The sequence below is a fragment of the Oryx dammah genome, unplaced genomic scaffold (assembly GCF_014754425.2).
Source record: "Oryx dammah isolate SB20612 unplaced genomic scaffold, SCBI_Odam_1.1 HiC_scaffold_17, whole genome shotgun sequence".
Taxonomy (NCBI): Eukaryota; Metazoa; Chordata; class Mammalia; order Artiodactyla; family Bovidae; genus Oryx; species Oryx dammah.
The window spans coordinates 48,523,824-48,548,448 of record NW_024070201.1 but is presented as its reverse complement, the minus strand read 5'-3'; the positions used below and the strand labels follow the sequence as shown (position 1 = coordinate 48,548,448).

The window sequence follows — 24,625 nt, the reverse complement described above, 5'->3', positions numbered from 1 at the left end:
AATATTCATTGGAAGGGCTGAAGCTTCCACACCTCTAACACACGAGGTGAAGAGCTGACTCATTGGAAAAGACCCTGATGCTGGAAAGACAGAGGGCAGGAGGAGAGGCGGGTGATAGAGGATGAGACTGTTGGATGGCATCATCCACTCAGTGGATGTGAGTGTGAGCAAAATCTGGGAAACAAGCATAGGGAAGAGCTGGTGTGCTGTAGTCCATGGGATTGCAAAATGTCAGACATGACTAAGTGAACAATAGTCTATCAATTATATCAAATGAAGCAATAAAAGTAAAGTTTTAACATTTTAGATAGTCAGATTTGAAACGGAACTTAAAGGAACTAAGACTTAAGGTTCTGAATACCAACTAGGTTTATGCACGTCTTTTCTTATCCAAAAGTATCTTCTCTTAGAAATGGAGTATTTAGTTAATTATCCTTCTTGGTGACTTTGGCTACAATAAGAGGCCAAGAGACTACAGGTTGCCGACCTGCTGGCATTGCTGGATAGTGACAAGAACTAGGGGCAAGGTCCCAAGGACAGAGGAGACCATAGCAATAGGGGTTACTAGAACTAGGTGACAAAGCAAGCTAAGTGCCTTGACAAAACTTACCTTAGAGAGAAACTCAGTCTATTAAAATCAATAAGGTAGAATTGCTTTTCCAAAGGACAGAGGTCAACAGCTGCTACAGAGTGAACACTAGTAAAAGCACTGACTACTGTGAATACTTAAGTACCTGGCAACTCTTAACCTAAAGGATATATGAAGCCACAGCAAACCAACAAAACCCCCTTGAAAAATACAACCCTAGTGTTTATCAGAGCTTCACTTCTTTTCTCTCTGGCCAGGCTCTGGGTACAATGCAGCATATGATACAGCATCAACTCTGTCCCAACTCTGTTAACTCTTGAAAATTTATGGGTAACGGTCATTTAACATGTCTAGCAATTTAGAAGTCCCTTGAAGACCTTGAACGTCTAACCAGTGTTAGAAACTTTAGCACTCTAAATGCAAAATTTGTCCCATCAAACTGCACCCTTCTCTACACTTTGCAAGTATGGAGTAGCAGACACATATTTAAGCATTCTGCAATAATATCTGTATTGGGAGTTTTAACATCATTGGTTGAATATCTGTCATCTAGGTCATTTTCAGTCTTGAAATACCACTTTTCTAGGATGCTTATTTTCCATTTCTGGTTTTTCTGATCCTAGGTCAACATTGTCAATGATGGCTTCTTGAATTTGTTTCTTGGTTGCACAAACCTCAATGTTTGGTCCAAATCTAACTTGACTTCTTTACTGTCAGAATGTCAACAACTCCATGTTGCATCTCTTCAATAGGCTGAACTCCTGCCAGAATGGCCTTCTCAGATTGTGACAATATTTTCAGTAGGACTTGAATGGTTTCAGTACATGTGAGGCATATCCAATATCTAACAAACTTCTTTTTGACATCTGGTATATTTTTAATTAGGTCTTTCAGTGTAACCAATACTACCACTTCTTGGACATCTCTTATTAATCAGGTTTAGGCATTTAGAAAATATCGTAAAGGGTTTGTTTTTTTTTTTTAATCTTCTGCTATGGTAGTCCAGGAGGTCCCAACTGACTTTTCACTTTGTGCTTTGGGCTCAGGCTGGGTGGCTACTGAACTCGGAAGCCTTTTCACACTTTTCCTTTGCCAGTTTTCCACTCTGATGAGCTTTTCTCTTCTCCACAGTTTATTTGGGTTGAGTCCATCTACTATAAATTCTTTTCACCATGGTATGTCTGTACTGGTCAATGCTTTTTGACTTTTCTATTTAGTATTAGAAAACAAAGCAGGCCTGGCTACCATTTCAGCTGCTATGCTTCTTGATAAGTGTCTTATGTCCTGAGAAGCACCTGTTTTGATACCAGATGAAACTGTATTTGTGATAACTCTATATCTCAAGGCCCTTTCCAAACTGTAACATTGGTAGACATATCTTGAGGCCTTGTTTCATGGTGTCTTGGGTATTACTGTGGTAACTTCTTCTTCTTCTTTTTTTTTTTTTTTTAGGGAAGGAGATTATTCTTTTCTATGTCAATTTACATAGTATCTGTTCCCTTTATTGATTAGGTGTAAAATCAATCCGGTTTCTTCACTGGGTAGATAAAATGGGGCAGGAGGGGGAGATTTTTGCTCAGCGCTACAGAGAACCACGAGAGTCATCATTCTCATCCCCCCTTGATTGCCACATGTAGGAGCAGAGGCAAGCTTTTTTCCAAGCTGGTATAGCCAGGAGAGATACACATTCATCCAAAAGGAGGAAGGAATGACTATCCTGAATAGTTTAATAGTAACAGGAATAAAGATGACACAAAACCCATCAAATGAAACAATACTATTTTCAACTGATTGCAAAGTGTCTTCAATTAATAACTTGGCACTTATTTAAAAGGTTTAACAGAAGTGAGACCAAAACATTTTGTATCGACATGAAGTAACAGCATCTTTTGTTTAAAACAACAATACTCTCGAAAAAATATGGCAAATATGTTTGTTTTCATGGAGAACAAAACAGTTACAAAGCTCAACCACATACCAAAGTTCACCTAAAAGAACTTCTCCTCTTGTAAGTTAGATTTAAAAAAGAAACTAAGACTTTTTAGAGAATTGGGATACAGATTGCTCAGTCCAAGGGTACCCCAGTTTAAATAGCTACATGAATTGAGACAAAAATTATTTGAACATACACCTTTGTGAGATAAAATGCAAATGTTGAAAGTCAACCATTAGTTCACACATCATAGCCGAAATAAAGTCTGTTCATGTGTATCAACGTATTTTACACAAACTTAGTTTCTGTATCTAGCTCGGTGTCTAAAGTGAGTGTGATGGGACTGAAAGGGGGAAATATAAAGCACGGTTCTCAAATAAGACTTCAGGAAATCTGCAAGAGGGGGAATACAAGAATAGGGGAGAGGTGGGGACTAACACTGAGCACCCACTGTGTATCAGGCTCCACTGTGGTGACTTGATGACCCTGTATGCAGGACAGCAAAAAAGACACAGATGTGTATAGCGGACTTTTGGACTCAGTGGGAGAGGGAGAGGGTGAGATGATTTGGGAGAATGGCATTGAAACATGTATAATATCATGTAAGAACCAAATTGCCACTCTATGTCCGATGCAGGATTTGGCACGCTTGGGGCTGGTACGCGGGGATGACCCAGAGAGATGTTGTGGGGAGGGGGGTGGGACGGGGGTTCATGTTTGGGAATGCATGTACACCCGTGGTGGATTCATGTCAATGTATGGCAAAACCAATACAGAATTGTAAAGTAAAATAAAAAATAAATTAAAAAAAAAAGAATTAGGCAAAAACAAAAAACAAAAAACAAAAAACAAAACAAAACAAAACCTCTGCATGAGGAATCAGTAATTCATAAAGGAAAAGATTAGTTTGCTCTCGGACTACAATAGGCTAGGGGATCCAGGGTTGGATTTATCCATTTAATCCAAAATTATTTTTTTGTCAATGGAATGGTTTGTTTGTCTTTCACTTGCATACTTTTGGGATTCTGGCAAATGGCAGTATGCAAATTATGCAAATATATATATACACAATGTAATATAAATATCATAATAAAAAAAAGGAGGTAGCACAAGTTGTCTGCTCTGATATGTGGTGCTCCCAACTTTAGTTGCAGTCATCATGAGAGGTTCTATCATTTTTCACTGTTACACTGCTAGTGTCTACAGGCTGAGGTTTTGTGAATTTAAAGACTGGCTGAAAGTTTCTTGGTTGTTGCAGAACTCTCATCTTTTACTTAAGAATTAATCTTGGACTGAACAACTTGGCCACAAAAAATCCAAGCACAGGTTTCTTGGGCATGTTAGCATCTTGCTTTGTCTTTTCTGTAGTTTTATTTTTACTATTTTTAAGGTGAAATGCTTGGTTTAATGTCATAACATTGATGTTGGGGGTCATCTTTAATTGGTAACAATGGCAGAGTTTTATCCTCAGAGTTTTAGTGATTGATACACCTTAGCTAATTTATCATGTTTTAAGGGAATAGCTATTCCCATTGTTATATATTTGATTTAGTAGGTTTACTGACATATTTATCAGCCATTTTTGCCTTAAGTTTTCAGAACTTTTGTCTCTTCTTGGACCTGGCCTTCAGATATCTTCACTGTCCGAGCTCTACCACTGATAATATCTGATTTTCCTGTTTGTAAGCAAACATTTTTTCTTACCAGATGCTCCTTGAGCTTTTGTCATCTTTGCTCTGAGCAGGAACTGGACTCTCAGACTTTGGGGGCAGCTGAAAGTCCCTCAGGACAAATGGGGTGCTCAACACAGCTCAGACAAGGGGAGGTGTTTCTGGCTTGACCACCGCAGATGACTCCTCATTTTTAAAGAATCGCCCTTCACCCTGGATGTTCAATAACTTCCATAAACATCCATCCCTCTGACAGAATACCTCTTGTAAGCAGTCATCTTCTCTACTAGTGTCTGCCAGTGTTCAAAAAGACTCTATCCTTGCCCTCAAAGACAACGTTCATGTTTATCCAGGTTCCATTTATTTTTATTTTATTTATTTATTTATTGTAATTGTTCTATTTTTATTAGAGATAGATAGATTTTTTCAGATCGGTTGTTGCCTCTTTGAATTATTTTTTTGTATGTATATACATTTATTTAACCTGCTGAATTTAATAGGTGCATTCTTTTTTTTTTTAATTTTATTTTTACTTTATTTTACTTTACACTACTGTATTGGTTTTGCCATACATTGACATGAATCCACCACGGGTGTATACAAGCTCCCAATCCTGAATCCCCTTCCCACCTCCCACCCCATATCATCTCTCTGGATCATCCCCATGCACCAGCCCCAAGCATCCTGTATCCTGTATCGAACATTTAAAACCTTGCACTTTGGTACCTGAAACTGGAACTTTAACAGTCCATAGTTTCAAGGCATCCAAAAGCTCCTGGTGTAGCATAGGAATCCTGTTGTGCTTGTTTTTCTAGCTTGATCAATGTGAAGAAAGCAGCTTAATCTGTTTCCATGAAGGGACTTAACTGCACACCTGAAGAGGGCAGAATTAGAAGAAACACATCTGATTCTTCTCTTCATACCCTAATGACCCCTCCACAAGGGATGCATAATGATTCATCTGTTTAATGGAAACTGAACAACAAATACTCCTCTCCATGTTTTGCTGACTAGTTGTCTCTAATCTATGGCTCTTTAGTTTACAGGTGAAAAAGGTGTTTCTTCATGAAGCTGGTTAGTGCTGACTCAGACCATCAGAATACCATATTGGATTGAGAAGTGAGCAACTAATGATGGCTTTAGATCTTGGTGCCATATTCCAAGTTGTCATAACACTTGTATGTACTCAGAGATCATGTTCTGTCTGATTTCTGGGGATAAACCTAGGATATCTGATTTCCTACCTTTACTAATGATGAGTCAGGGCTATCCTGTTACCTGGAATCATAATCATATGTGCATCCTTGGGGGTGTGTCCCAACCTCTGTTAAATCCCACAATTTCCAAGGATTATATGCTTCTATCATTAACTAAATCATTTGTCTCCAGGTAGTGTTTATCATTCAGTACCAATTCTATCACCTCCCACACTGTACCTGTACACAGATGTTATGGGAACTTTCCATCATGTAGATACCTGTCTCAAATGCTGACTTTATCTTGTCAGGCTTAGACTGGACTACTTCAGGGGCTGTGTCCCTATTGCAGAATCATGTGTCAGATAATGACAATTACAAGTCCCTTGGTAAGGGTAATAGGGAGACTATTTTATGACTGGTGCCTGAACTCAGTGAAAGATTTCCTTAACTTAAGTCTGAGTTCACAGGGTGAAAAGAGAGAACTCTAGAGATCAAGAATAAAAAAACAGTATTTGGATAGCATACATAGTGCATATGTTAAAAAGGGCAGGTAGTTTGTGTTTATGCCTTTATGAAAACTAAACTTGTGACTCAAAACTGGGAGTCCTCTTCCCAGTTCCCTCTCCACCAAAACTGGTCCTCAGTGAAGAGAGCAAAGGTAAATCAAAAGTTGCTCAGCCTAAAAAATCAGAATAGGGTATTCAGAATAGGGACTTATTTGGATTGAGAGGTCCAAGAACAGACATAGCGAACAGAAAGGGCTCCTTGTGGGCATGCAAATTAAAGTAGTTGTCATAGTGTGGATCACTCACTTCTGCAGGGAAGCAGGACCACCAGCGTAAGCAATTTGAAAGCTATTACAAGGAATTGGTTTGTACAACTGTGGAGGCTGAGAATTCTTAACCTGCAACTGTCAAAGGCACAGGAGAGCTGATGTGTAGTTCCAATCCAAGTTCAAAAGCCTGCAAACCAGGGAGCCTATAGCATACACTCTGGTCTGAAAGCCTGGAGGAACGAGACCCAAGAAGAAGAGGCTATGTTTCAGTTAGTCCACAGGCACGGCAAGGCCGACGTCCTGGCTCAAGGTGGGTCAGGCAGGAGTTCCTTCCTTCCTACTCAGCCTTTGTTCTTCTCAGGCCTCCAGCAGATTGGATGGGGCTCACTGGCACTGGGGAAGGTGTCAGCCATTCAACTGTTCCACTCATCCCATATACACCCACAGACAGAACGTCAATGTCTGAGCCATGGGGTGCCTGGACACAAGTTCAGTCAAATTTTCATATAAAACTAACCACGTGGTAGATCTGAGGGCATAGAATCTGGTAACTCAAGATGTAGAAGGTACTTAGAGGCCCCAAAGATCAGTGACTGAATAGAGACCAGGCACTAGACTGCAATATAGAGACAACTCAGTACAGTGACTGAGCTGGGAAATGAGAGGCTAGTCTCTCCTTGTCTTCTCAGACAAGAAGGCCAAGAACAAGTTAGTAAGACAAGGAATGGAGGGCTTACTAAATGTACCAAATCAAAATGACACTATACCTTGAAACATTATCTTGAAGCTTCAGAACACATGCTTATTTCAGCTCCAGTGCACAAATCTTCGTATCTACTCTACCAGGGCCTAAGAACTTTGGGATAATAGAATGAAGACAATAGCATTTTTAACAAAATTCCCTGCTCTCAAGATGTCTATCATTAAGGTCAAGAAGGTATTAAGGGAACATTATCCATTTCTCCAGCAGTTGGAATGTGGCATTCTTATGTGGCACAGCAGGGCTTACCATGTCAATCTGGTGGTCCTTCTCTAAAGCTGAGTCAAAAACTGGGATGAATTCCAGCAGGTATGTCTTTAATGCATCTGGACATGTGTCTTAAGACAGGATTTAAGTGTCCTAAGAGCTTCAGTTCAGTTCAGTCTCTCAGTCATGTCCAACTCTGTGACCCCATGAATTGCAGCATGCCAGGCCTCCCTGTCCATCACCATCTCCCAGAGTTCACTCAGACTCACGTCCATCGAGTCAGTGATGCCATCCAGCCATCTCATCCTCTATCGTCCCCTTTTCCTCCTGTCCCCAATCCCTCCCAGCATCAGAGTCTTTTCCAGTGAGTCAACTCTTCACATGAGGTGGCCAAAGTACTGGAGTTTCAGCTTCAGCATCATTCCTTCCAAAGAAATCCCAGGGTTGATCTCCTTTAGAATGGACTGGTTGGATCTCCATGCAGTCCAAGGGACTCCCAAGAATCTTCTCCAACACCACAGTTCAAAAGCATCAATTCTCCAGCATAAAGAACCTCAAAAAACCTATGAAGTTGAGCAGAAACTAAAGAAGCCAAGATTTTTGGTAAATTGGATTTCCATGTCACTCATCTTCCAAATATAGTGCCTTTTCCTAGAGCTCTACTGTTTCACTTAGTTTTATTTTTTTCTAACCCTTTGAAGGCCTTGCTATCCTGAACCATTTCCAATGGAATCTATATTTCCTGAATCTAAGAATTTCTACCTATTGGAACAATGTACCTGGGCAGATTTGGTCATGCTTTCTTATTACAAAAGCAGGTTTGTGTTTGCAGATAGCTGTATAGTTGGCTGTGCCTTTTATCTTTCATATCTATGGGGAATTTATCACCCCTATGGTTTCTAGGTATGTATTCTATTGACTTCTCAGTGTCTCAAACTTCATAGACACAGCAGTAATGTCATGGACTTTAATATAACCTTAAGTCTAGTTTGGTAGCTGGTAGTCATCTTAACTCTGTGGGCACATTGTTCTTTTGCTTTCTAGTGGTATATGACACGAAGTGCTTATTTCCAAATTGCTAAATATTGCAGTATCTTCATACAGTGTCTACTTGATTAGTGTTCTTGGGTGTTAGTGTGCTCTATGGGTGTTAGGGCACACTAGTTGGGTGCGCTCTGCTGGGTGTTAGTGTGCTCTATGAAGATACCTTGCTCTACTCCTATCTGCATGCCTCTACTCTATATCATCTTCAGTTTTTCTCTCCCAGGCCCTTGACCAGCAGTCAAATCTTGGCTGATGCTCATCAGATGTATGTATTTAACCCTCAGGGTGGAGATTTTTTCACCACACACAATGGATAACCAGGTGCGCTGGCAAAGCTATGTCCATTAGGAGGACTACCCTCTCTTCTGTCATCCAAGGATACCTTGAGTGGGGTTGTTTAGCAGACATTCATGTTTGCCTTATGCTTCCAAGTAGATCTATCTGTGAATCAACCATGGCATTTTCTTAATATTTCTCATGTTCTAGAATGTATGTGAGTTTATAAGGCCTCCAGCTGTTGTGGAATCCATAGTCACAAAATACACCTTGGAGAACAGTCAAGACAGTGGAGTACAATTTATTATGCCAGTGGGTCCAAGGGGAATTGATTCTCAACAAGGTCTGCTTTCTGAGGACTTGGTTTTATACCCCAGTTCTGACTGGTTACACGTTAGTAATTTACTTAGTTTTACAACATGCAGGTGCAGGAAGAATGAACAATTACAACATGCAGGTACAGGTGCTATCGTTAATCTGAGACAACTTGACCTTTACTTCCAATCTTTGTTTTCCATCTGTGAGGAGAGAGTTTCCAAGGAGACCTGGTTTCTCTTTAACGATGGTTTCCTCATTCCAGAACAGGGTGCAGGCCCCATTCACATCCTGTCTTAAGACGGCTGAGAGTCTTCAAGATAGAATCCCTCTTGCCCTCCTTCCTCCCAGTGGACCCAACACAGCAGCTACAGTTCAAGTGTTCAATAGTTATGTGTACATAGTGGCCACTGAGTTCAGTTCAGTTTAGTTGCTCAGTTGTGTCTGACTTTTTGCGATCCCATGAATCACAGCATGCCAGGCCTCCCTGTCCATCACCATCTCCCGGAGTTCACTCAGACTCATGTCCATCGAATCGGTGATGCCATCCAGCCATCTCATCCTCTGTTGTTCCCTTTTCCACCTGCTCTCAATCCCTCCCAGCATCAGTCTTTTCCAATGAGTCAACTCTTCACATCAGGTGGCCAAAGTACTGGAGTTTCAGCTTCAGCAATATTCCCTCCAAAGAAATCCCAGGGCTGATCTCCTTCAGAATGGACTGGTTGGATCTCCTTGCAGTCCAAGGGACTCAAGAGTCTTCTCCAACACCACAGTTCAAAATCACCAATTCTTCGGCACTCAGCCTTCTTCACAGTCCAACTCTCACATCCATACATGACCACTGGAAAAACCATAGCCTTGACTAGACGGACCTTTGTTGGCAAAGTCAAGTGGGCTACTGAGTTAGACAGTACCAAATACTAGTTTTGCAGCAATGCTTAAGGAGTACTCTGGGAGCTCCCTGGAAGTCCAGTGGTTAAGACTCTGCATTTCCACTGCAGGGGGCATGGGTTTGATCCCTGGTCAGGGAACCAAGATCCCACGTGTTTTGCTGCATGGCCAAAAAAACCCCCAAATTAAAAAAAAAAAAGCCCTGTATTCACTGTATGGCCCTTATGATTATCCAGTGGAAGTGAGAAATAGATTTAAGGGACTAGATCTGATAGATAGAGTGCCTGATGAACTATGGAATGAGGTTCATGACACTGTACAGGAGACAGGGATCAAGACCATCTCCATGGAAAAGAAATGGAAAAAAGCAAAATGGCTGTCTGGGGAGGCCTTACAAATAGCTGTGAAAAGAAGAGAGGTGAAAAGCAAAGGAGAAAAGCAAAGATATAAGCATCTGAATGCAGAGTTCCAAAGAATAGCAAGAAGAGATAAGAAAGCCTTCTTCAGCAATCAATGCAGAGAAATAGAGGAAAAGAACAGAATGGGAAAGACTAGAGATCTCTTCAAGAAAATTAGAGATACCAAGGGAACTTTTCATGCAAAGATGGACTCGATAAAGGACAGAAATGGTATGGACCTAACAGAAGCAGAAGATATTAAGAAGAGGTGGCAAGAATACACAGAAGAACTGTACAAAAAAGATCTTCATGACCCAGATAATCATGATGATGTGATCACTAATCTAGAGCTAGACATCTTGGAATGGAAAGTCAAATGGGCCTTAGAAAGCATCACACAAAGAAAGCTAGTGGAGGTGATGGAATTCCAGTTGAGCTATTTCAAATCCTGAAAGATGATGCTGTGAAAGTGCTGCACTCAATATGCCAGCACATTTGGAAAACTCAGCAGTGGCCACAGGACTGGAAAAGGTCAGTTTTCATTCCAATCCCAAAGAAAGGCAATGCCAAAGAATGCTCAAACTACCACACAATTGCACTCATCTCACATGCTAGTAAAGTAATGCTCAAAATTCTCCAAGTCAGGCTTCAGCAATACGTGAACCGTGAACTCCCTGATGTTCAAGCTGGTTTTAGAAAAGGCAGAGGAACCAGAGGTCAAATTGCCAACATCTGCTGGATCATGGAAAAAGTGAGAGAGTTCCAGAAAAACATCTATTTTTGCTTTATTGACTATGCCAAAGCCTTTGACTGTGTGGATCACAATCAACTGTGGAAAATTCTGAAAGAGATGGGAATACCAGACTACCTGACCTGCCTCTTAAGAAATCTGTATACAGGTCAGGAAGCAGCAGTTAGATCTGGACATGGAACAACAGACTGGTTCCAAATAGGAAAAGGAGTACATCAAGGCTGTATATTGTCACCCTGCTTATTTAACTTCTATGCAGAGTACATCATGAGAAACGCTGGACTGGAAGAAACACAAGCTGGAATCAAGATTGCTGGGAGAAATATCAATAACCTCAGATATGCAGATGACACCAACCTTATGGCAGAAAGTGAAGAGGAACTCAAAAGCCTCTTGATGAAAGTGAAAGAGGAGAGTGAAAAAGTTGGCTTAAAACTCAACATTCAGAAAAAGAAGATCATGGCATCTGGTCCCATCACTTCATGGGAAATAGATGGGGAACCAGTGGAAACAGTGTCAGACTTTATTTTTTTGGGCTCCAAAATCACTGCAGACGGTGACTGCAGCCATGAAATTAAAAGATGTTTACTCCTTGGAATAAAAATTATGACCAACCTAGATAGCATATTCAAAAGCAGAGACATTACTTTGCCAATTAAGGTCCATCTAGTCAAGGCTATGGTTTTTCCTGTGGTCATGTATGGATGTGAGAGTTGGACTGTGAAGATGGCTGAGCGCTGAAGAATTGATGCTTTTGAACTGTGGTGTTGGAGAAGACTCTTGAGTCCCTTGGACTGCAAGGAGATCCAACCAGTCCATTCTGAAGGAGATCAACCCTGGGATTTCTTTGGAAGGAATGATGCTGAAGCTGAAACTCCAGTACTTTGGCCACCTCATGTGAAGACTTGACTCATTGAAAAAGACTCTGATGGTGGGAGGGATTGGGGGCAGGAGGAGAAAGGGATGACCGAGGATGAGATGGCTGGATGGCATCACGCACTCGATGGACGTGAGTCTGAGTGAACTCCGGGAGTTGGTGATGGACAGGGAGGCCTGGCGTGCTGCGATTCATGGGGTCGCAAAGAGTCGGACACGACTGAGCGACTGAACTGAACTGAACTGATGCACTGTATAAGGAAAGAAGGTAGAGAGAAATTGAACTGTGGTACACATCCAATGTAGCCTTTGCTACTCCAAGAACTCTCTAGAATGGCCTTTCAGCTTTCTCCTTAGTTAGGTCACAATAACCACAGCATTGGTCTGCTCTGGAAGACATGTGGCATTGAAGTTTCTGAGGCTGAGACAACTCCTGGGGAGGCCAACAAATAAAGGCTGCTTGGTAGCAGCATCTGGGGCTCAAGTGCTTCACTAAAGCAAGTCAGGCAGGCTGATCAGTGTCACTACACTCGACTGAGGGAGACCTGCAAACCTCCTCTCTTACACCTTAAAGTTCAAATTTCTTAGGCTCCTTGAATTCAGTCTTTTAAGAATTCTAGACATGTGACTTCATGAATAATTTGAAGGTCTAATTATTTTTCAAAGACCATCCTGACTCAAATATGTCAGTCCTTGTATGTATGATTGGGAAGGGATATAAAATATCCGTGATATTCTTTATGGGTCAAGAAAAGTAGTAAAACTAAGTGTAGACAATCCATTGGCTTTGTCTATCTTTTGGTATGGGGACCAGTAAGGCTCCTCAGGGGCCTAAGTATGGGTTTTGCCAGATTCATTACTCCTGGGATAATAGACTCCTTGGCCTGTGGAAAGTCCTTTATCCATAAAAGAATTCCTCCCTACCCTGCCTTCTCCTGCCCCTTCTCTCCACCTCCTCAGAAATCAGCTGAAGAGAGATAGGGAATGGCCACAGACAGATGGCATTTCAGGAGAGTTGCTGGTAGAAGGGCCATGGATAAGCTTAGGTGAGAGGAGTGGGGACTCCCCATGTCACTTTCAGAAGACAGCCATCTCCCCTCACCCCAGTTCTCTCCCACTGCTCCTTTTAGTCTTTCTCTAACATGAGGCCTCACTTCGGGTCCACTTGGTAACATTACTACATGATATTACTGAAGCAGAAATTCATGTACCTATCCCTTAATCTCCTCAGGCAGTCTACTAGCATTCCTTGAGAACTTGCTTTCATGCTATTGTGTTAATATTTAGCCAACCTAAAGATTCCATAAACTGATGCATGCCTATTAATGACTTTCTATTATCCAGGTAAACCTAAGCCAGTTTGATCAGGTTTTATAAAATGGAAGTAAGCCTCTGCTTCAGGGGCTAGTTTAAAAAATAACCCTTGGGTTGAACATTTGGGTTAATCTCCCGGGTGAGTTTTTTATCTCATACCTTGTTTCTGGGTCTAAATAGGGAAAACATTGCTTAGATGGATATTAGAAATATGGATGTTCTTGCCACCTATAATGGCTCCAGTGAAGGATGCATACTAAGTCGCCTCAGTTGTTTCCCAACTCGTTGCGACCCTATGGGCTGTAGCCCACCAGGCTCCTCTATCAGTGGGATTCTCTAGGCAAGAATACTGGAGTGGGTTGCCATGGCTGCCTCCAGGGGGATCTTCCTGACCTAGGAATCAAACCTGCCTCTCATGTCTCCTGCATTGGCAGGAAGGCTCTTTACTACTAGTGCCACCTGGGAAATGATATTCAGGCTATAGCTGAAATCCTTCCTGTGGCAGGGAAATGACTTATTCTCTCCCACATCCAACTGCACCCTCTTCAAATGCAGAATTGCCTTCCCCATGGAAGTAACACAAGTGCATTTTTATAAGTTACAAGATTCTCACTACGGACATGTATATTTCAGCGGCATAGTGTCAAGTTTAGGAAAACTCTTTGGGAACTGGTGTTCTCAGTGGAAATCTTCCTTGCTATTCCATTTTTTTTTTAAAACACTAATGGATATTTGTGTTAACTAATGACAAGTAATGGATATTTCCATTAGTTATCAACCCATTCATCTGGAGCCCCTTCTCTTTGGGAGAAGCAATAAGCAGCTAACTTAAAGACTATATTCTGGAAACTGTATCTCTAAAGACTCTCTTCCTAAGAAAAAGGACACAAACTTGTTGCCAAACCTAGGCATATGTTTCACACTGGGCATCTTAAGAGTTGAAGGTATTATACGCTATCATGTGCATCTTGGAACAGCCCGATCACTGGCTTCTAGTGCAGCATGGTTTCAATTCTGCTCTAGCTGGGAATCATCATGAAGAGGACATGGGAAATTTGTATGCTTCTTTCCCATGGAGATGAGATTTTTTTCCAAGAGCAACAAGCATTCTGAAAAGTATGTACTATAGCATTCTTCCTCAAACTTGGCTATAGTACAGTGTTTTAGACTCAGACTATTGACTCCTTAACTTCTGCCAACCACTTGCTGACCACAACTTCACCTACTGTCCTGCACATATACTCTTGTTTACCTATGAACAAAAAGGATACAGTCTTCTGCCAAGTCCTTGATCAGAACGGACTCCTTTTTTCCTTCTCTGACTATATTCTTAGACTTTCTATCCCTAGTCTTGATCAGTTTCTAACCTCAGTTAAAGAGAAAGATTGCCCCCTTGTTAGTAAGTCTAATTTGATTTCAGAACAAACAGATCAGATGGCTGAAATGTCAATATTTAGACTTCTAAAGAAAGCAGTTTGCTAGGTGACTTAGAATAATGTAGCACTGGGTATCGTGGTTTCAATGATGTGATGATTAAAAATTTGCTTTTTAAGAAGCAGTTAGCACTTGTTTGTAGGAACTGAAAACCTTCTCAATTTTCTTGTGACAGGTGCTTAACATGACATGAAGCATGATGACCACCAGATGTCTAGGCTTTCTAGACTTAGACCTTAACACTTCCCACATGTTTAACTTTTAAAGCAGATGACATTATTTTTAAAAGTGAAATAGATCATATATTATCTCTATGCTTTAAAAGTAATGTCAATAGTAAATGTCTTTATCTGAACCCAAAACCCCACCAAATTAGACATCTCCACTTTTAAACCACAATCCTGCTTCCTATGGGTATAGAGCACATGGTAGAAAATGACACCAATTAGAGTCAAATTTTTCCACACCTCAGCATCTTGCTCAGGGAATGTGAGCGTGTATAGGCTGAAATCTCAAAGCCACTAATGCCAATAGGAAGAAATGAAGAGATGCATTTCCTTCTTAGTGCATTTATGTCAGTGGACTTGATTTTCCTAATTGAAAACAAAGGAAAGCTATTCCAAAAGTTTTTGCACTGAATTTTCCTAACTGAAAGCTAACTTAGAAAAACAAGTACCTAAAGCACCACAATAAAAATGTGCATAGGATCATAAACTTGAGAGGGTAGTTCTACTTTAGTTTTGAGACACATTAGAGCTTAGATGGAGAAGGCAATGGCACCCCGCTCCAGTACTCTTGCCTGGAAAATCCCATGGATGGAGGAGCCTGATGGGCTGCAGTCCATGGGGTCGCCAAGAGTCAGACATGACTGAGCGACTTCACTTTCACTTTTCACTGTCATGCATTGGAGAAGGAAATGTCAACCCACTCCAGTGTTCTTGCCTGGAGAATCCTAGGGATGGTGGAGCCTCGTGGGCTGCTGTCTATGGGGTCGCACAGAGTCGGACACGACTGAAGCGACTTAGCAGCAGCAGCAGAGCTTAGACATGGAAGAATGTAAGACTTACTGTGAGGCTCTCACTGAGGTGTCTATGACCTCATGAAAAGTTGAAGGAAATCACTCAAATCAAGATTTCTCAATGAAAGAACCTGTATACTGGGTTAAGTTAAACTAAAGTGCTAACTTGGAACTTAAAACATCTCTGATAGAAGGAATTGAATTTCTGTGAAGATGAAGAACGGTCCAAAAAGCACTCCACTTCTGATCTAACTAGAGTTTGGGGTCCACAAAACCACCCTTTCTCTGAAGAGATCTCTTAATAGCATCCTCAAATTAGGTAATTCTTTGAAGGACTGTGAACTCACTAATAGCTGGTATACTCATGGCCACACTGTATTACAGTGAAAGAATGCAGAGTAAAATCAGCATGGGCAGAAATATTGAAAGATTCAATGCATAGAGCTTCCAGCTTCTCCCAGTGGAGTCACAGGCAGCACCTGTCACCTGGCAGCAGTGTGAGACCATCCATGGAATATCTTCTTCCAGGGATATTCATCTTGTGTCCAGAGATGGATACTTGACTGGGGTTTGGGCATCTCGGACCTGGTTGACTGCTCACATGGCTAATTTGTCTCCAGCTCTTCCAGATGTCAAGTGAATACCATGTGACCACAACACTGTTGGACTATTTATTGTGTTCCAAAGCCCCCAGGCAAACAGAGACTCTTATTATCCATGACATTCCAAATCTTAGACATCACTTTCCAAAAAACCAGAGAAAAATTCAGCCCTCACTTTGGGTAAGGTCAATTCATCTTCCTCATTTTAAAACTTTCTCTAAAATGAGAGCTTTTGAGCTATTAAGAAAGGTGAATTAGCCATGAAATCCCACAGGTAAGGATCCTCAAGTCAAATTTTAAGTGGGTTTCAAGAATCCATTATTTAAAAAATCTGAGTTAAATTCAAAATGCACATTGTTTTCATCAAGCCAATGAAATCATGTTAACTTCTGATAGCATCTTCTTATCTGTGAGACTGTACCTGGACCCAGGGGTCTGTGGCACTGGGCTTGGACATATATAATTGAAAAGGCAGGATACCAATAGGATATCAACACAGGAGTTTCTGTATGGTGGAGTATAACTCATAGTAGCCTCATCCTCTCTCATCTTCATGTCTGCTGGGATGAGGGGTCCAAGAGGCTGCATAGTTCAGGACCTCCCCAATGGGACTGAGGATAGAGGACTGTCCTATTTCCTGTCCTGTTTACTTCTACAAAGCTAAGCCAACTTTATGCCAAGTTAAAGCCTATTGCGTCTTATGAGCATACTAATCCAAATATGTGACCACTGCTGTTAGCAATCCATCTGTTCTAGTAATTCCCCTTCTGATAGTCTCATTCACTGGGGTCTTTTTTTTTTTTTTAAGGTTTTTTAGCCTTTTTTTAGTTTATTTATTTATTTTTGTTCTGTCCTGTGTTAACATCTCCTGGAGATATTAACTACTATAGGACAAAGAGCATGTACAGCACAATCCCCTGTATCAAAGAATGTAGGAGTCCCTTGGATGAAGAGCCCATAGCACCAAATACAGATAGTAAATCCTTCTCCCTCACAGGAAAACAAAATAAAAACCTATGTCCACTAGGGAGAAGCAGACTTGGGGAGTAGAAATGTCCTTGAATAATATGTCAGTTCTGAGAGTGTAAGAGGAGTTAGGGACATGAACTGTGTGTAGCTGTATCTTACCTGTTTTTTTTTTTTTTCATTTTTTAAAAATATAAATTTATTTTAATTAGAGGCTAATTACTTCACAATATTGTATTGGTCTTGCCATACATCAACATGAAACCACCATGGGTGTACACGTGTTGCAATCCTGAACACCCCTCCGACCTCCCTCCCCATACCATCCCTCTGGGTCATCCCAGTGCACCAGCTCCAAGCATCCTGTATCATGCATCGAACATGGACTGGTGATTAATTTCATATATGATATTATACATGTTTCAGTGCCATTCTCCCAAATCATCCCACCCTTGCCCTCTCCCACAGAGTTCAAAAGACTGTTCTACAGATCTGTGTCTCTTTTGCTGTCTTACATACAGGGTTATTGTTACCATCTTTCTAAATTCCATATATATGCATTAGTATACTGTATTGGTGTTTTTCTTTCTGGCTTACTTCACTCTGTATAGTAGGCTCCAGTTTCATCCATCTCATTAGAACTGATTCAAATGTATTCTTTTTAATGGCTGAGTAATACTCCGTTGTGTATATGTACCACAGCTTTCTTACCCATTCATCTGCTGATGGACATCTAGGTTGCTTCCATGTCCTGGCTATTATAAACAGTGCTGTGATGAACATTGGGGTACATGTGTCCCTTTCAATTCTGGTTTCCTTGGTGTGTATGCCCAGCAGTGGGATTGCTGAGTCATATGGCAGCTCTATTTCCAGTCTGTTAAGGAATCTCCACACTGTTCTCCATAGTGGCTGTACTAGTTTGCATTCCCACCAACAGTGGAAGAGGGTTCCCTTTTCTCTGCACCCTCTCCAGCATTTATTTCTTGTAGACTTTTGGATAGCAGCCATTCTGACTGGCATGAAATGGTACCTCATTGTGGTTTTGATTTGCATTTTTCTGATAATGAGTGATGTTGAGCATCTTTTCATGTGTGTGTTAGCCATCTGTATATCTTCTTTGGAGAAATGTCTGTTTAGTTCTTTGGCTCATTTTTTGATTGGGTCAGTTATTTTTCTGGAATTGAGCTGCAGGAGTTGCTTGTATATTTTTGAGATTAGTTGTTTTTCAGTTGCTTCATTTGCTATTATTTTCTCCCATTCCGAAGGCTGTCTTTTCACCTTGCTTATAGTTTCCTTTGTTGTGCAGAAGCTTTTAATTTTAACTAGATCCCATTTGTTTATTTTTGCTTTTATTTCCAGTATTCTGGGAGGTGGGTCATAGAGGATCCTGTTGTGATTTATGTCGGAGAGTGTTTTGCCTATGTTCTCCTCTAGGAATTTTATAGTTTCTGGTCTTACGTTTAGATCTTTAATCCATTTTGAGTTTATTTTTGTGTATGGTGTTAGAAAGTGTTCTAGTTTCAGTCTTTTACAAGTGGTTGACCAGTTTTCCCAGCACCACTTGTTAAACAGATGGTCTTTAATCCATTGTATATTCTTGCCTCCTTTGTCAAAGATAAGGTGTCCTTAGGTGCATGGATTTATTTCTGGGCTTTCTATTTTGTTCCATTGATCTATATTTCTGTCTTTGTGCCAGTACCATACTGTTCTTGAATACTGTGGCTTTGTAGTAGAGCCTGAAGTCAGGCAGCAGAAAGCAGGAATAGAAGGAACATACCTCAACATAAGAAAAGCTATATATGAGAAACCCACAGCAATCATTATCCTGAATGGTGAAAAATTGAAAGCATTTCCCCTAAAGTCAGGAACAAGACGAGGGTGCCCACTTTCACCGCTACTATTCAACATAGTTCTGGAAGTTTTGGCAATAGCAATCAGAGCAGAAAAAGAAATAAAAGGAATCCAAATTGGAAAAGAAGTAAAACTCTCACTGTTTGCAGATGACATGATCCTCTACATAGAAAACCCTAAAGACTCCACCAGAAAATTGCTAGAGCTAATCAATGAATATAGTAAAGTTGCAGGATATAAAATCAACACAGAAATCCTTTGCATTCCTATACACTAATAATGAGAAAATGGAGAAATTAACAAAATAATTCCATTCACCATTGCAATGAAAAGAATAAAATACTTAGGAATATATCTACCTAAAGAAACTAAAGACCTATATATAGAAAACTATAAAACACTGGTGAAAGAAATCAAGGAGGACACTAAAGATGGAGAAATAGACCATGTTCTTGGATTGGAAGAATCAATATAGTGAAAATGAGTATACTACCCAAAACAATCTACAGATTCAATGCAATCCCTATCAAGCTACCAGCGGTATTTTTCACAGAACTAGAACAAATAATTTCACAATTTGTATGGAAATACAAAAAAACCTCGAATAGCCAAATCAATCTTGAGAAAGAAGAATGGAACTGGAGGAATCTTACCTGTTCTCATTGAGCACAGAGCTGCTTGGTTATCAATGACTTGAGTATACCCGAGTCAGCACAAATGTTAAGTAGACACTGCTTGTTGCAAGGCAATGCGGGGGAGGAACAAGACCCAAACTCAACATTTATTTTCTATTGTATCATTCCCATCGAATTGTTTGGATGTCTTCTCTCAGGCCAAAGCCACTGCTTCCAGCCCAACCTCTCCCAGAGTCTTAATTCATTTTAGAATTTCCCCCATGTGGGAATCTTTGGGCCTGATCATTAGGAAAGGGGGGCAGCTGGTTATTAGTTCATTAGTTTAAACTTGACATGAACAACATGAATTTCATACCCAGAAAGGAGTACATGAAAGATGCTCAGGGCCCAGTCTTGAAAGATTTTTTTGTTTACCCTTGTGATTTTACTAGGCCCACTTATGACTTCTCCATGTGGGAGGTGCCAGATTATAGAAGAACTTAGAAAAACATTTTCCAATTGCTAGATGTCTCTATATACCTCTTAACATCCTAAAATCTTTTTATTAAAAGATACTTGCTTTACAGTATTGATTTCTGCCAAACATCAACATGAATTAGCCTTAGGTATTGTGTTGGTTTCTGCCAAACATCAGCATGAATTAACCATAGGTATATCCCCTCCCTCTTGAGTCTCCATCCCACCCCTCTAGGTTGGTACAAAGCCCTATTTTGAGTTCCCTGAGTCATTCAGCAAATTCCCATTGGCTATCCTAACATCCCAAACTCTTAACACAAACGAGGAGCACACCAGGGATAGAAGCTTAGTCCAAGCAGGAAACTATTTTCATACCATCTATGAAATATACATTAAACTCTTTGTCATCAAAATGGGCAAAAACACTAGCTATGAGCTATGTTCTAATAACAAAGCTGTAGTTAAGGACTGACAGTCCCTTTAGACAATAGCTATTAAATGCGTAACAGACTTTCTAAGAGTGGGCTCAGAGATGAGGATAGGCCAAACTTCAGGGAACAGATGTAGAAAGGGACCTGCACATCAAAAAGTTTGAACAACTCAGATTGTTAATCCAACAACTTAAACTCATTCCAGTGCCTGAAATTAACTGAGAACCTTCTGATATCAAAGCACACTTCCTAAAGCACTCAACTTTGTAATCGAAAGTAGGGTCCAGCTGCTCGCCACTAAGAAGCCAATAAAGAGGCCAGATTGGTGGAAAGGACAGTATGCTTTATTTTGGATGCTAGCAACTGGGGTCAGGGGGACTGCTGTCCAAAGGCTGACACCCTCCTCTACAGTCAGGGGGAAATAGCTTTCATAGACTGAGGGAGGGGGCTATATGCAGAAACAGCACAGTCAGCTCTGACAGTCATCTAGAAATTGGTCATGTGTTCTGACCAGCATCATCCTAATTAAGTACCATTAATCTTCAGTTCCAGTGTCGGTTTGTCCCCATCTCCTTGAGGCCAGTTCTCTGAATTGTGGCAGCTTATGTCATGGCCACAGTTGGCTCAAGTAGTTAACTTCTACCTGGTGAGTTTTTCAGTGTCTATAAGACAGCTCACAGGACATGGCTTGGAATATTATATATAATCCTTGAGGAACTAGAGGTTCTTAACTTTGCTTAGTGACTAAGCTATTAAGGGTTTTCTTTGACTGTTTCCCTTTGTTTCATTTTCTCACTCTGATAAAAATTTTGTTAAAGTTTTCCCACAGTCAAAAGGCAGGCAGATAACATGTGGGGGAGGGGGAAGACCACAGGGCCCTGCTATTTCAATTTGTCTATTGCTTAAATTAAGTTTTCCTTAGTGCATGAGTAGTAAATTCTGACTAAGGGCTAAGCTATGTGCTTGATTCAGAATCTCACAGATGCTGCTCATTGCTTATGAACAAGACAGTGCAGAAGGATTAAAGAGCCTCACCTGTGGCTGTGTTCCTCTAGAGTGATTATTTTCATTTGTGTACAAAAATGAAGACCTTTATCCCTACCTTGGTCACAACATGAAAGAGAATCTTAGGATGCTGTTTCCTGTTGTCCCTTTCATAATTCTTAAGGATGTCACAGGGTAGGTAACCCAATAACAATGCCAATTGGTGTAAAAATGGCAGCTATCATATTGGAGGAGGGTAACTGGTCAAAGCCTGGAGAAAAGGATGAGGAAGGAAGTTTGCATCAGGGAAGATGAGAGCAAGGACAACTAACGAGAACTACTCGATTCAGGAGAAGTGCTCCTTGCAATAATGACGTGTATGCGTGCCTAAGTCACTTTCAGTCGTGTCTTGACTCTTACGTGGTGACCCTGTGGACTGCAGCTCACCAGGCTCCTCTGTCTATGGGGTTCTCCAGGCAAAGAGTACTGGAGTGTGTGGCCATGCCCTCTTCCAGGGGATCTTCCTGACCCGGGGATCATGCCTGTGTCTCTTACATCCCCTGAGTTAGCAGGCAGGTTCTTTACCACTGGGAAGCCCCAGAGTGACTCAGCTGTTTGCAGTAATCCTATGGGAACAGGAGTTGCTGCTCAACCTAATGTGTTGAGCTCAGCCCTAAGTCAGAAGTTACTACTTTTCAAAATCTGGTGTCTAGACACAACATTAAATCCTAGTGGAGAGCTTAATATATCCTGCTTCACTAGCAGTATTTCTCTGGGCTTGTTTTAGGAATTTTGTCTCAAAGGAACTAAAGGTTGATGGTTCACAGCTGTTCACATGATTTGTGAGCCTATTTGTTCTAACTGAAGACTACTCGGATCACCTGAGGACTTCTTGTTTATGGTTACAGGACAGCTCTGGAGCTGGGCTCAATGTGAAATGATTTTAAGCAGTCTTACACTTAGGCTGTCTGGTTTTGTGGAAGCAGTCCAGGTCAGAGCAGGGAGACTTGTCATTCCTAGGAAAGGCACATGACAGGGTAACTGCATCTTCTGTTTCTTTACTGTGTTCTGCCACTCAGAAGTCCAAGCCCCCCTGTGGGGCTTCTCCTGGATTTACCTGTCCTATGTTATCAAGAATTCTCTGGGGTAGATCTAGGTAGGAAACAATCCTTCCATGAACAGTTAAGTCTGGATTCACCGTACGTGAGTTAAGGATGCATGTAATAGGATACAAGCTATTATCTTCCTTTTTCCTATAAGTAGGCTTCTTCTTGGCTGCCTTACTCCATGTTCTTTATAGAGGTGGTGGTATCAATAGCCAAAAAATGGGGATGTTTGCGCAGTTAATTCAAAGTCAGTACATGTGTTTTCCCCTTCTAGCTGCTGTTACTTAACTCTTTATCTCTTGGTCAGCAGTAATATTTCTCTTTGGCAATGACCACCAACTAATACATGTTTGTAGAGAATCATTCTTCAACTTGGCTGTCAAATAACAAGCCATAAACATCCATCTCTCTGACAACGTACCTTTTGGAAGCATTTACCTTCCCCAATAATGACTGCCTAACATTGAAAAAAGCTTCTTATCCTTGCCCTCAAAGCCATTTTCCGACTTACCAAGATAGCTTTAAAATCTTGCATTTTGGTTCCTGACCAACACTTCTGGTGTTGTAGCATCTCTTTCTGCTGGTTTCTACTGCTTGATCAGTGTGAGGGGAGCAGATTAACCTCCCTGTTTTCATGCAGGGACTTAGCCGCTTCCCTGAAAGGGGCAGCACTAGAAACACTTCTGACTCCTCTCTCCATATCTTAATAGTCCCTTCTCAAGGGATGCCTAATGATCCATCTGTTTAATGTTGATTGGGAACAGCAAATACTACTTGCCCATGCGTTTTACTGAGTAGTTGTCTCTAATCCTGTGGCTTTCTGTAGCCTGCAGGTAAAAAATGGATTTTTCTTCATAAACGTGGTTAGTGTCTGCAGGGGTTAATAATCAGCCACCTGTTTCTCTGGCTAAGCCATGAGAAAAACACCATGGGAAAAGAATAAAAGCAAAGTATAGCAATACAGTATAATCTCAGCAAAAGTACATCGGGTTATTAGCTGGGGTCATTATGCCCTGCTAAGCTAAGGAAAAACGTAGTGTGGACCTTGGAACGCCGGGTCAATGCAAGTTCAGAATGCTGCTTGTTCACACACCAATATGTTTTCCCAAGACATATGTGGGTCTATGACCTACAGCTGGGTGATACTCCTTGTACAAGAAAATAACAGTTCAAAGTAATCAATAAAATGAGAGACATGACTGGGGACAGAGGAGGCTGATTTTATCATAGCACAACAGATACTTTCTGCATGCCAAGACACTAAATAAAAGTGATGTGGCTCCAAGGAACAGGGCTGTTGGTCCAAGAGGTCTTGAGTCCCCCAGTCCCATCTTTAAAATTTTAATTCTGTCTCTAGTTTCTTTTTCCCAAACTGTGTGTTGACCACTTTCAATCCCTACCTGCTGTGCTGGCTGCAGCAAGTGTCTACTCAGTCTATCAGAATATCACTTTGGGTTGAGAAGGGAGCAAGTAATGATGGTTTTAAATCTTGGTCCTATATTCCAATTCAGTTTAATCAACCAAACCAATATTTCAATTTCTGTGGTGATGAAATAAACAGTACTGAAAGCACAGATTCTGTTAGACTGTTTAACACGTGGCTCTACCACTTACCACCTGTGTGTCCTCTGAATCTATCCATACTTAACCTTTGTATTCCTCAGTATTTTCTTGCCTGTAAAATGAGGGTGTGTGTGTGAGGGCTCGGTTGTTTGACTCTTTGTGACCCCATGGACTTGAGCCCACCAGGTTCCTCTGGCCAAGGGATTTTCCAGGCAAGAATACTTGAGTGGGTTGGTATTTCCTTCTCCAGGGGATCTTCCCCACCCAGGGATTGAACCTGCATCTCTTGCATCAGCAGGGGTATTCTTTATCACTCATGTCACTTGGGAAGCCCCTAAACGAGGGTAATAGTACTTATGTTGTAAGGCGGTTATGAAAACTAAGGAAGCAAACAAATCTAAAGAGCTTAGACATGTTAAATGGATGTCTGGCGCTAAAATATTTACTTAGCTCCAAGGCCTTATTGAATACCTATAGGAGAAAGGAATGTAATTAGAGCTTAGAAACCACTGTTCTTAACTCCTACAGATCATCTACGCCACCTTTCTTTCCTGGATAATACCAAACTCCTCTCTCTCTCT

The 24,625-nt window shown here is 41.0% G+C and overlaps 1 pseudogene; it reads right to left on the bottom strand.

Annotated features, from left to right (window-relative positions):
• Nucleotides 1–913: 913 nt before the first annotated feature.
• LOC120875943 lies at nucleotides 914–8,362 on the bottom strand (annotated as a pseudogene).
• Nucleotides 8,363–24,625: the final 16,263 nt, after the last annotated feature.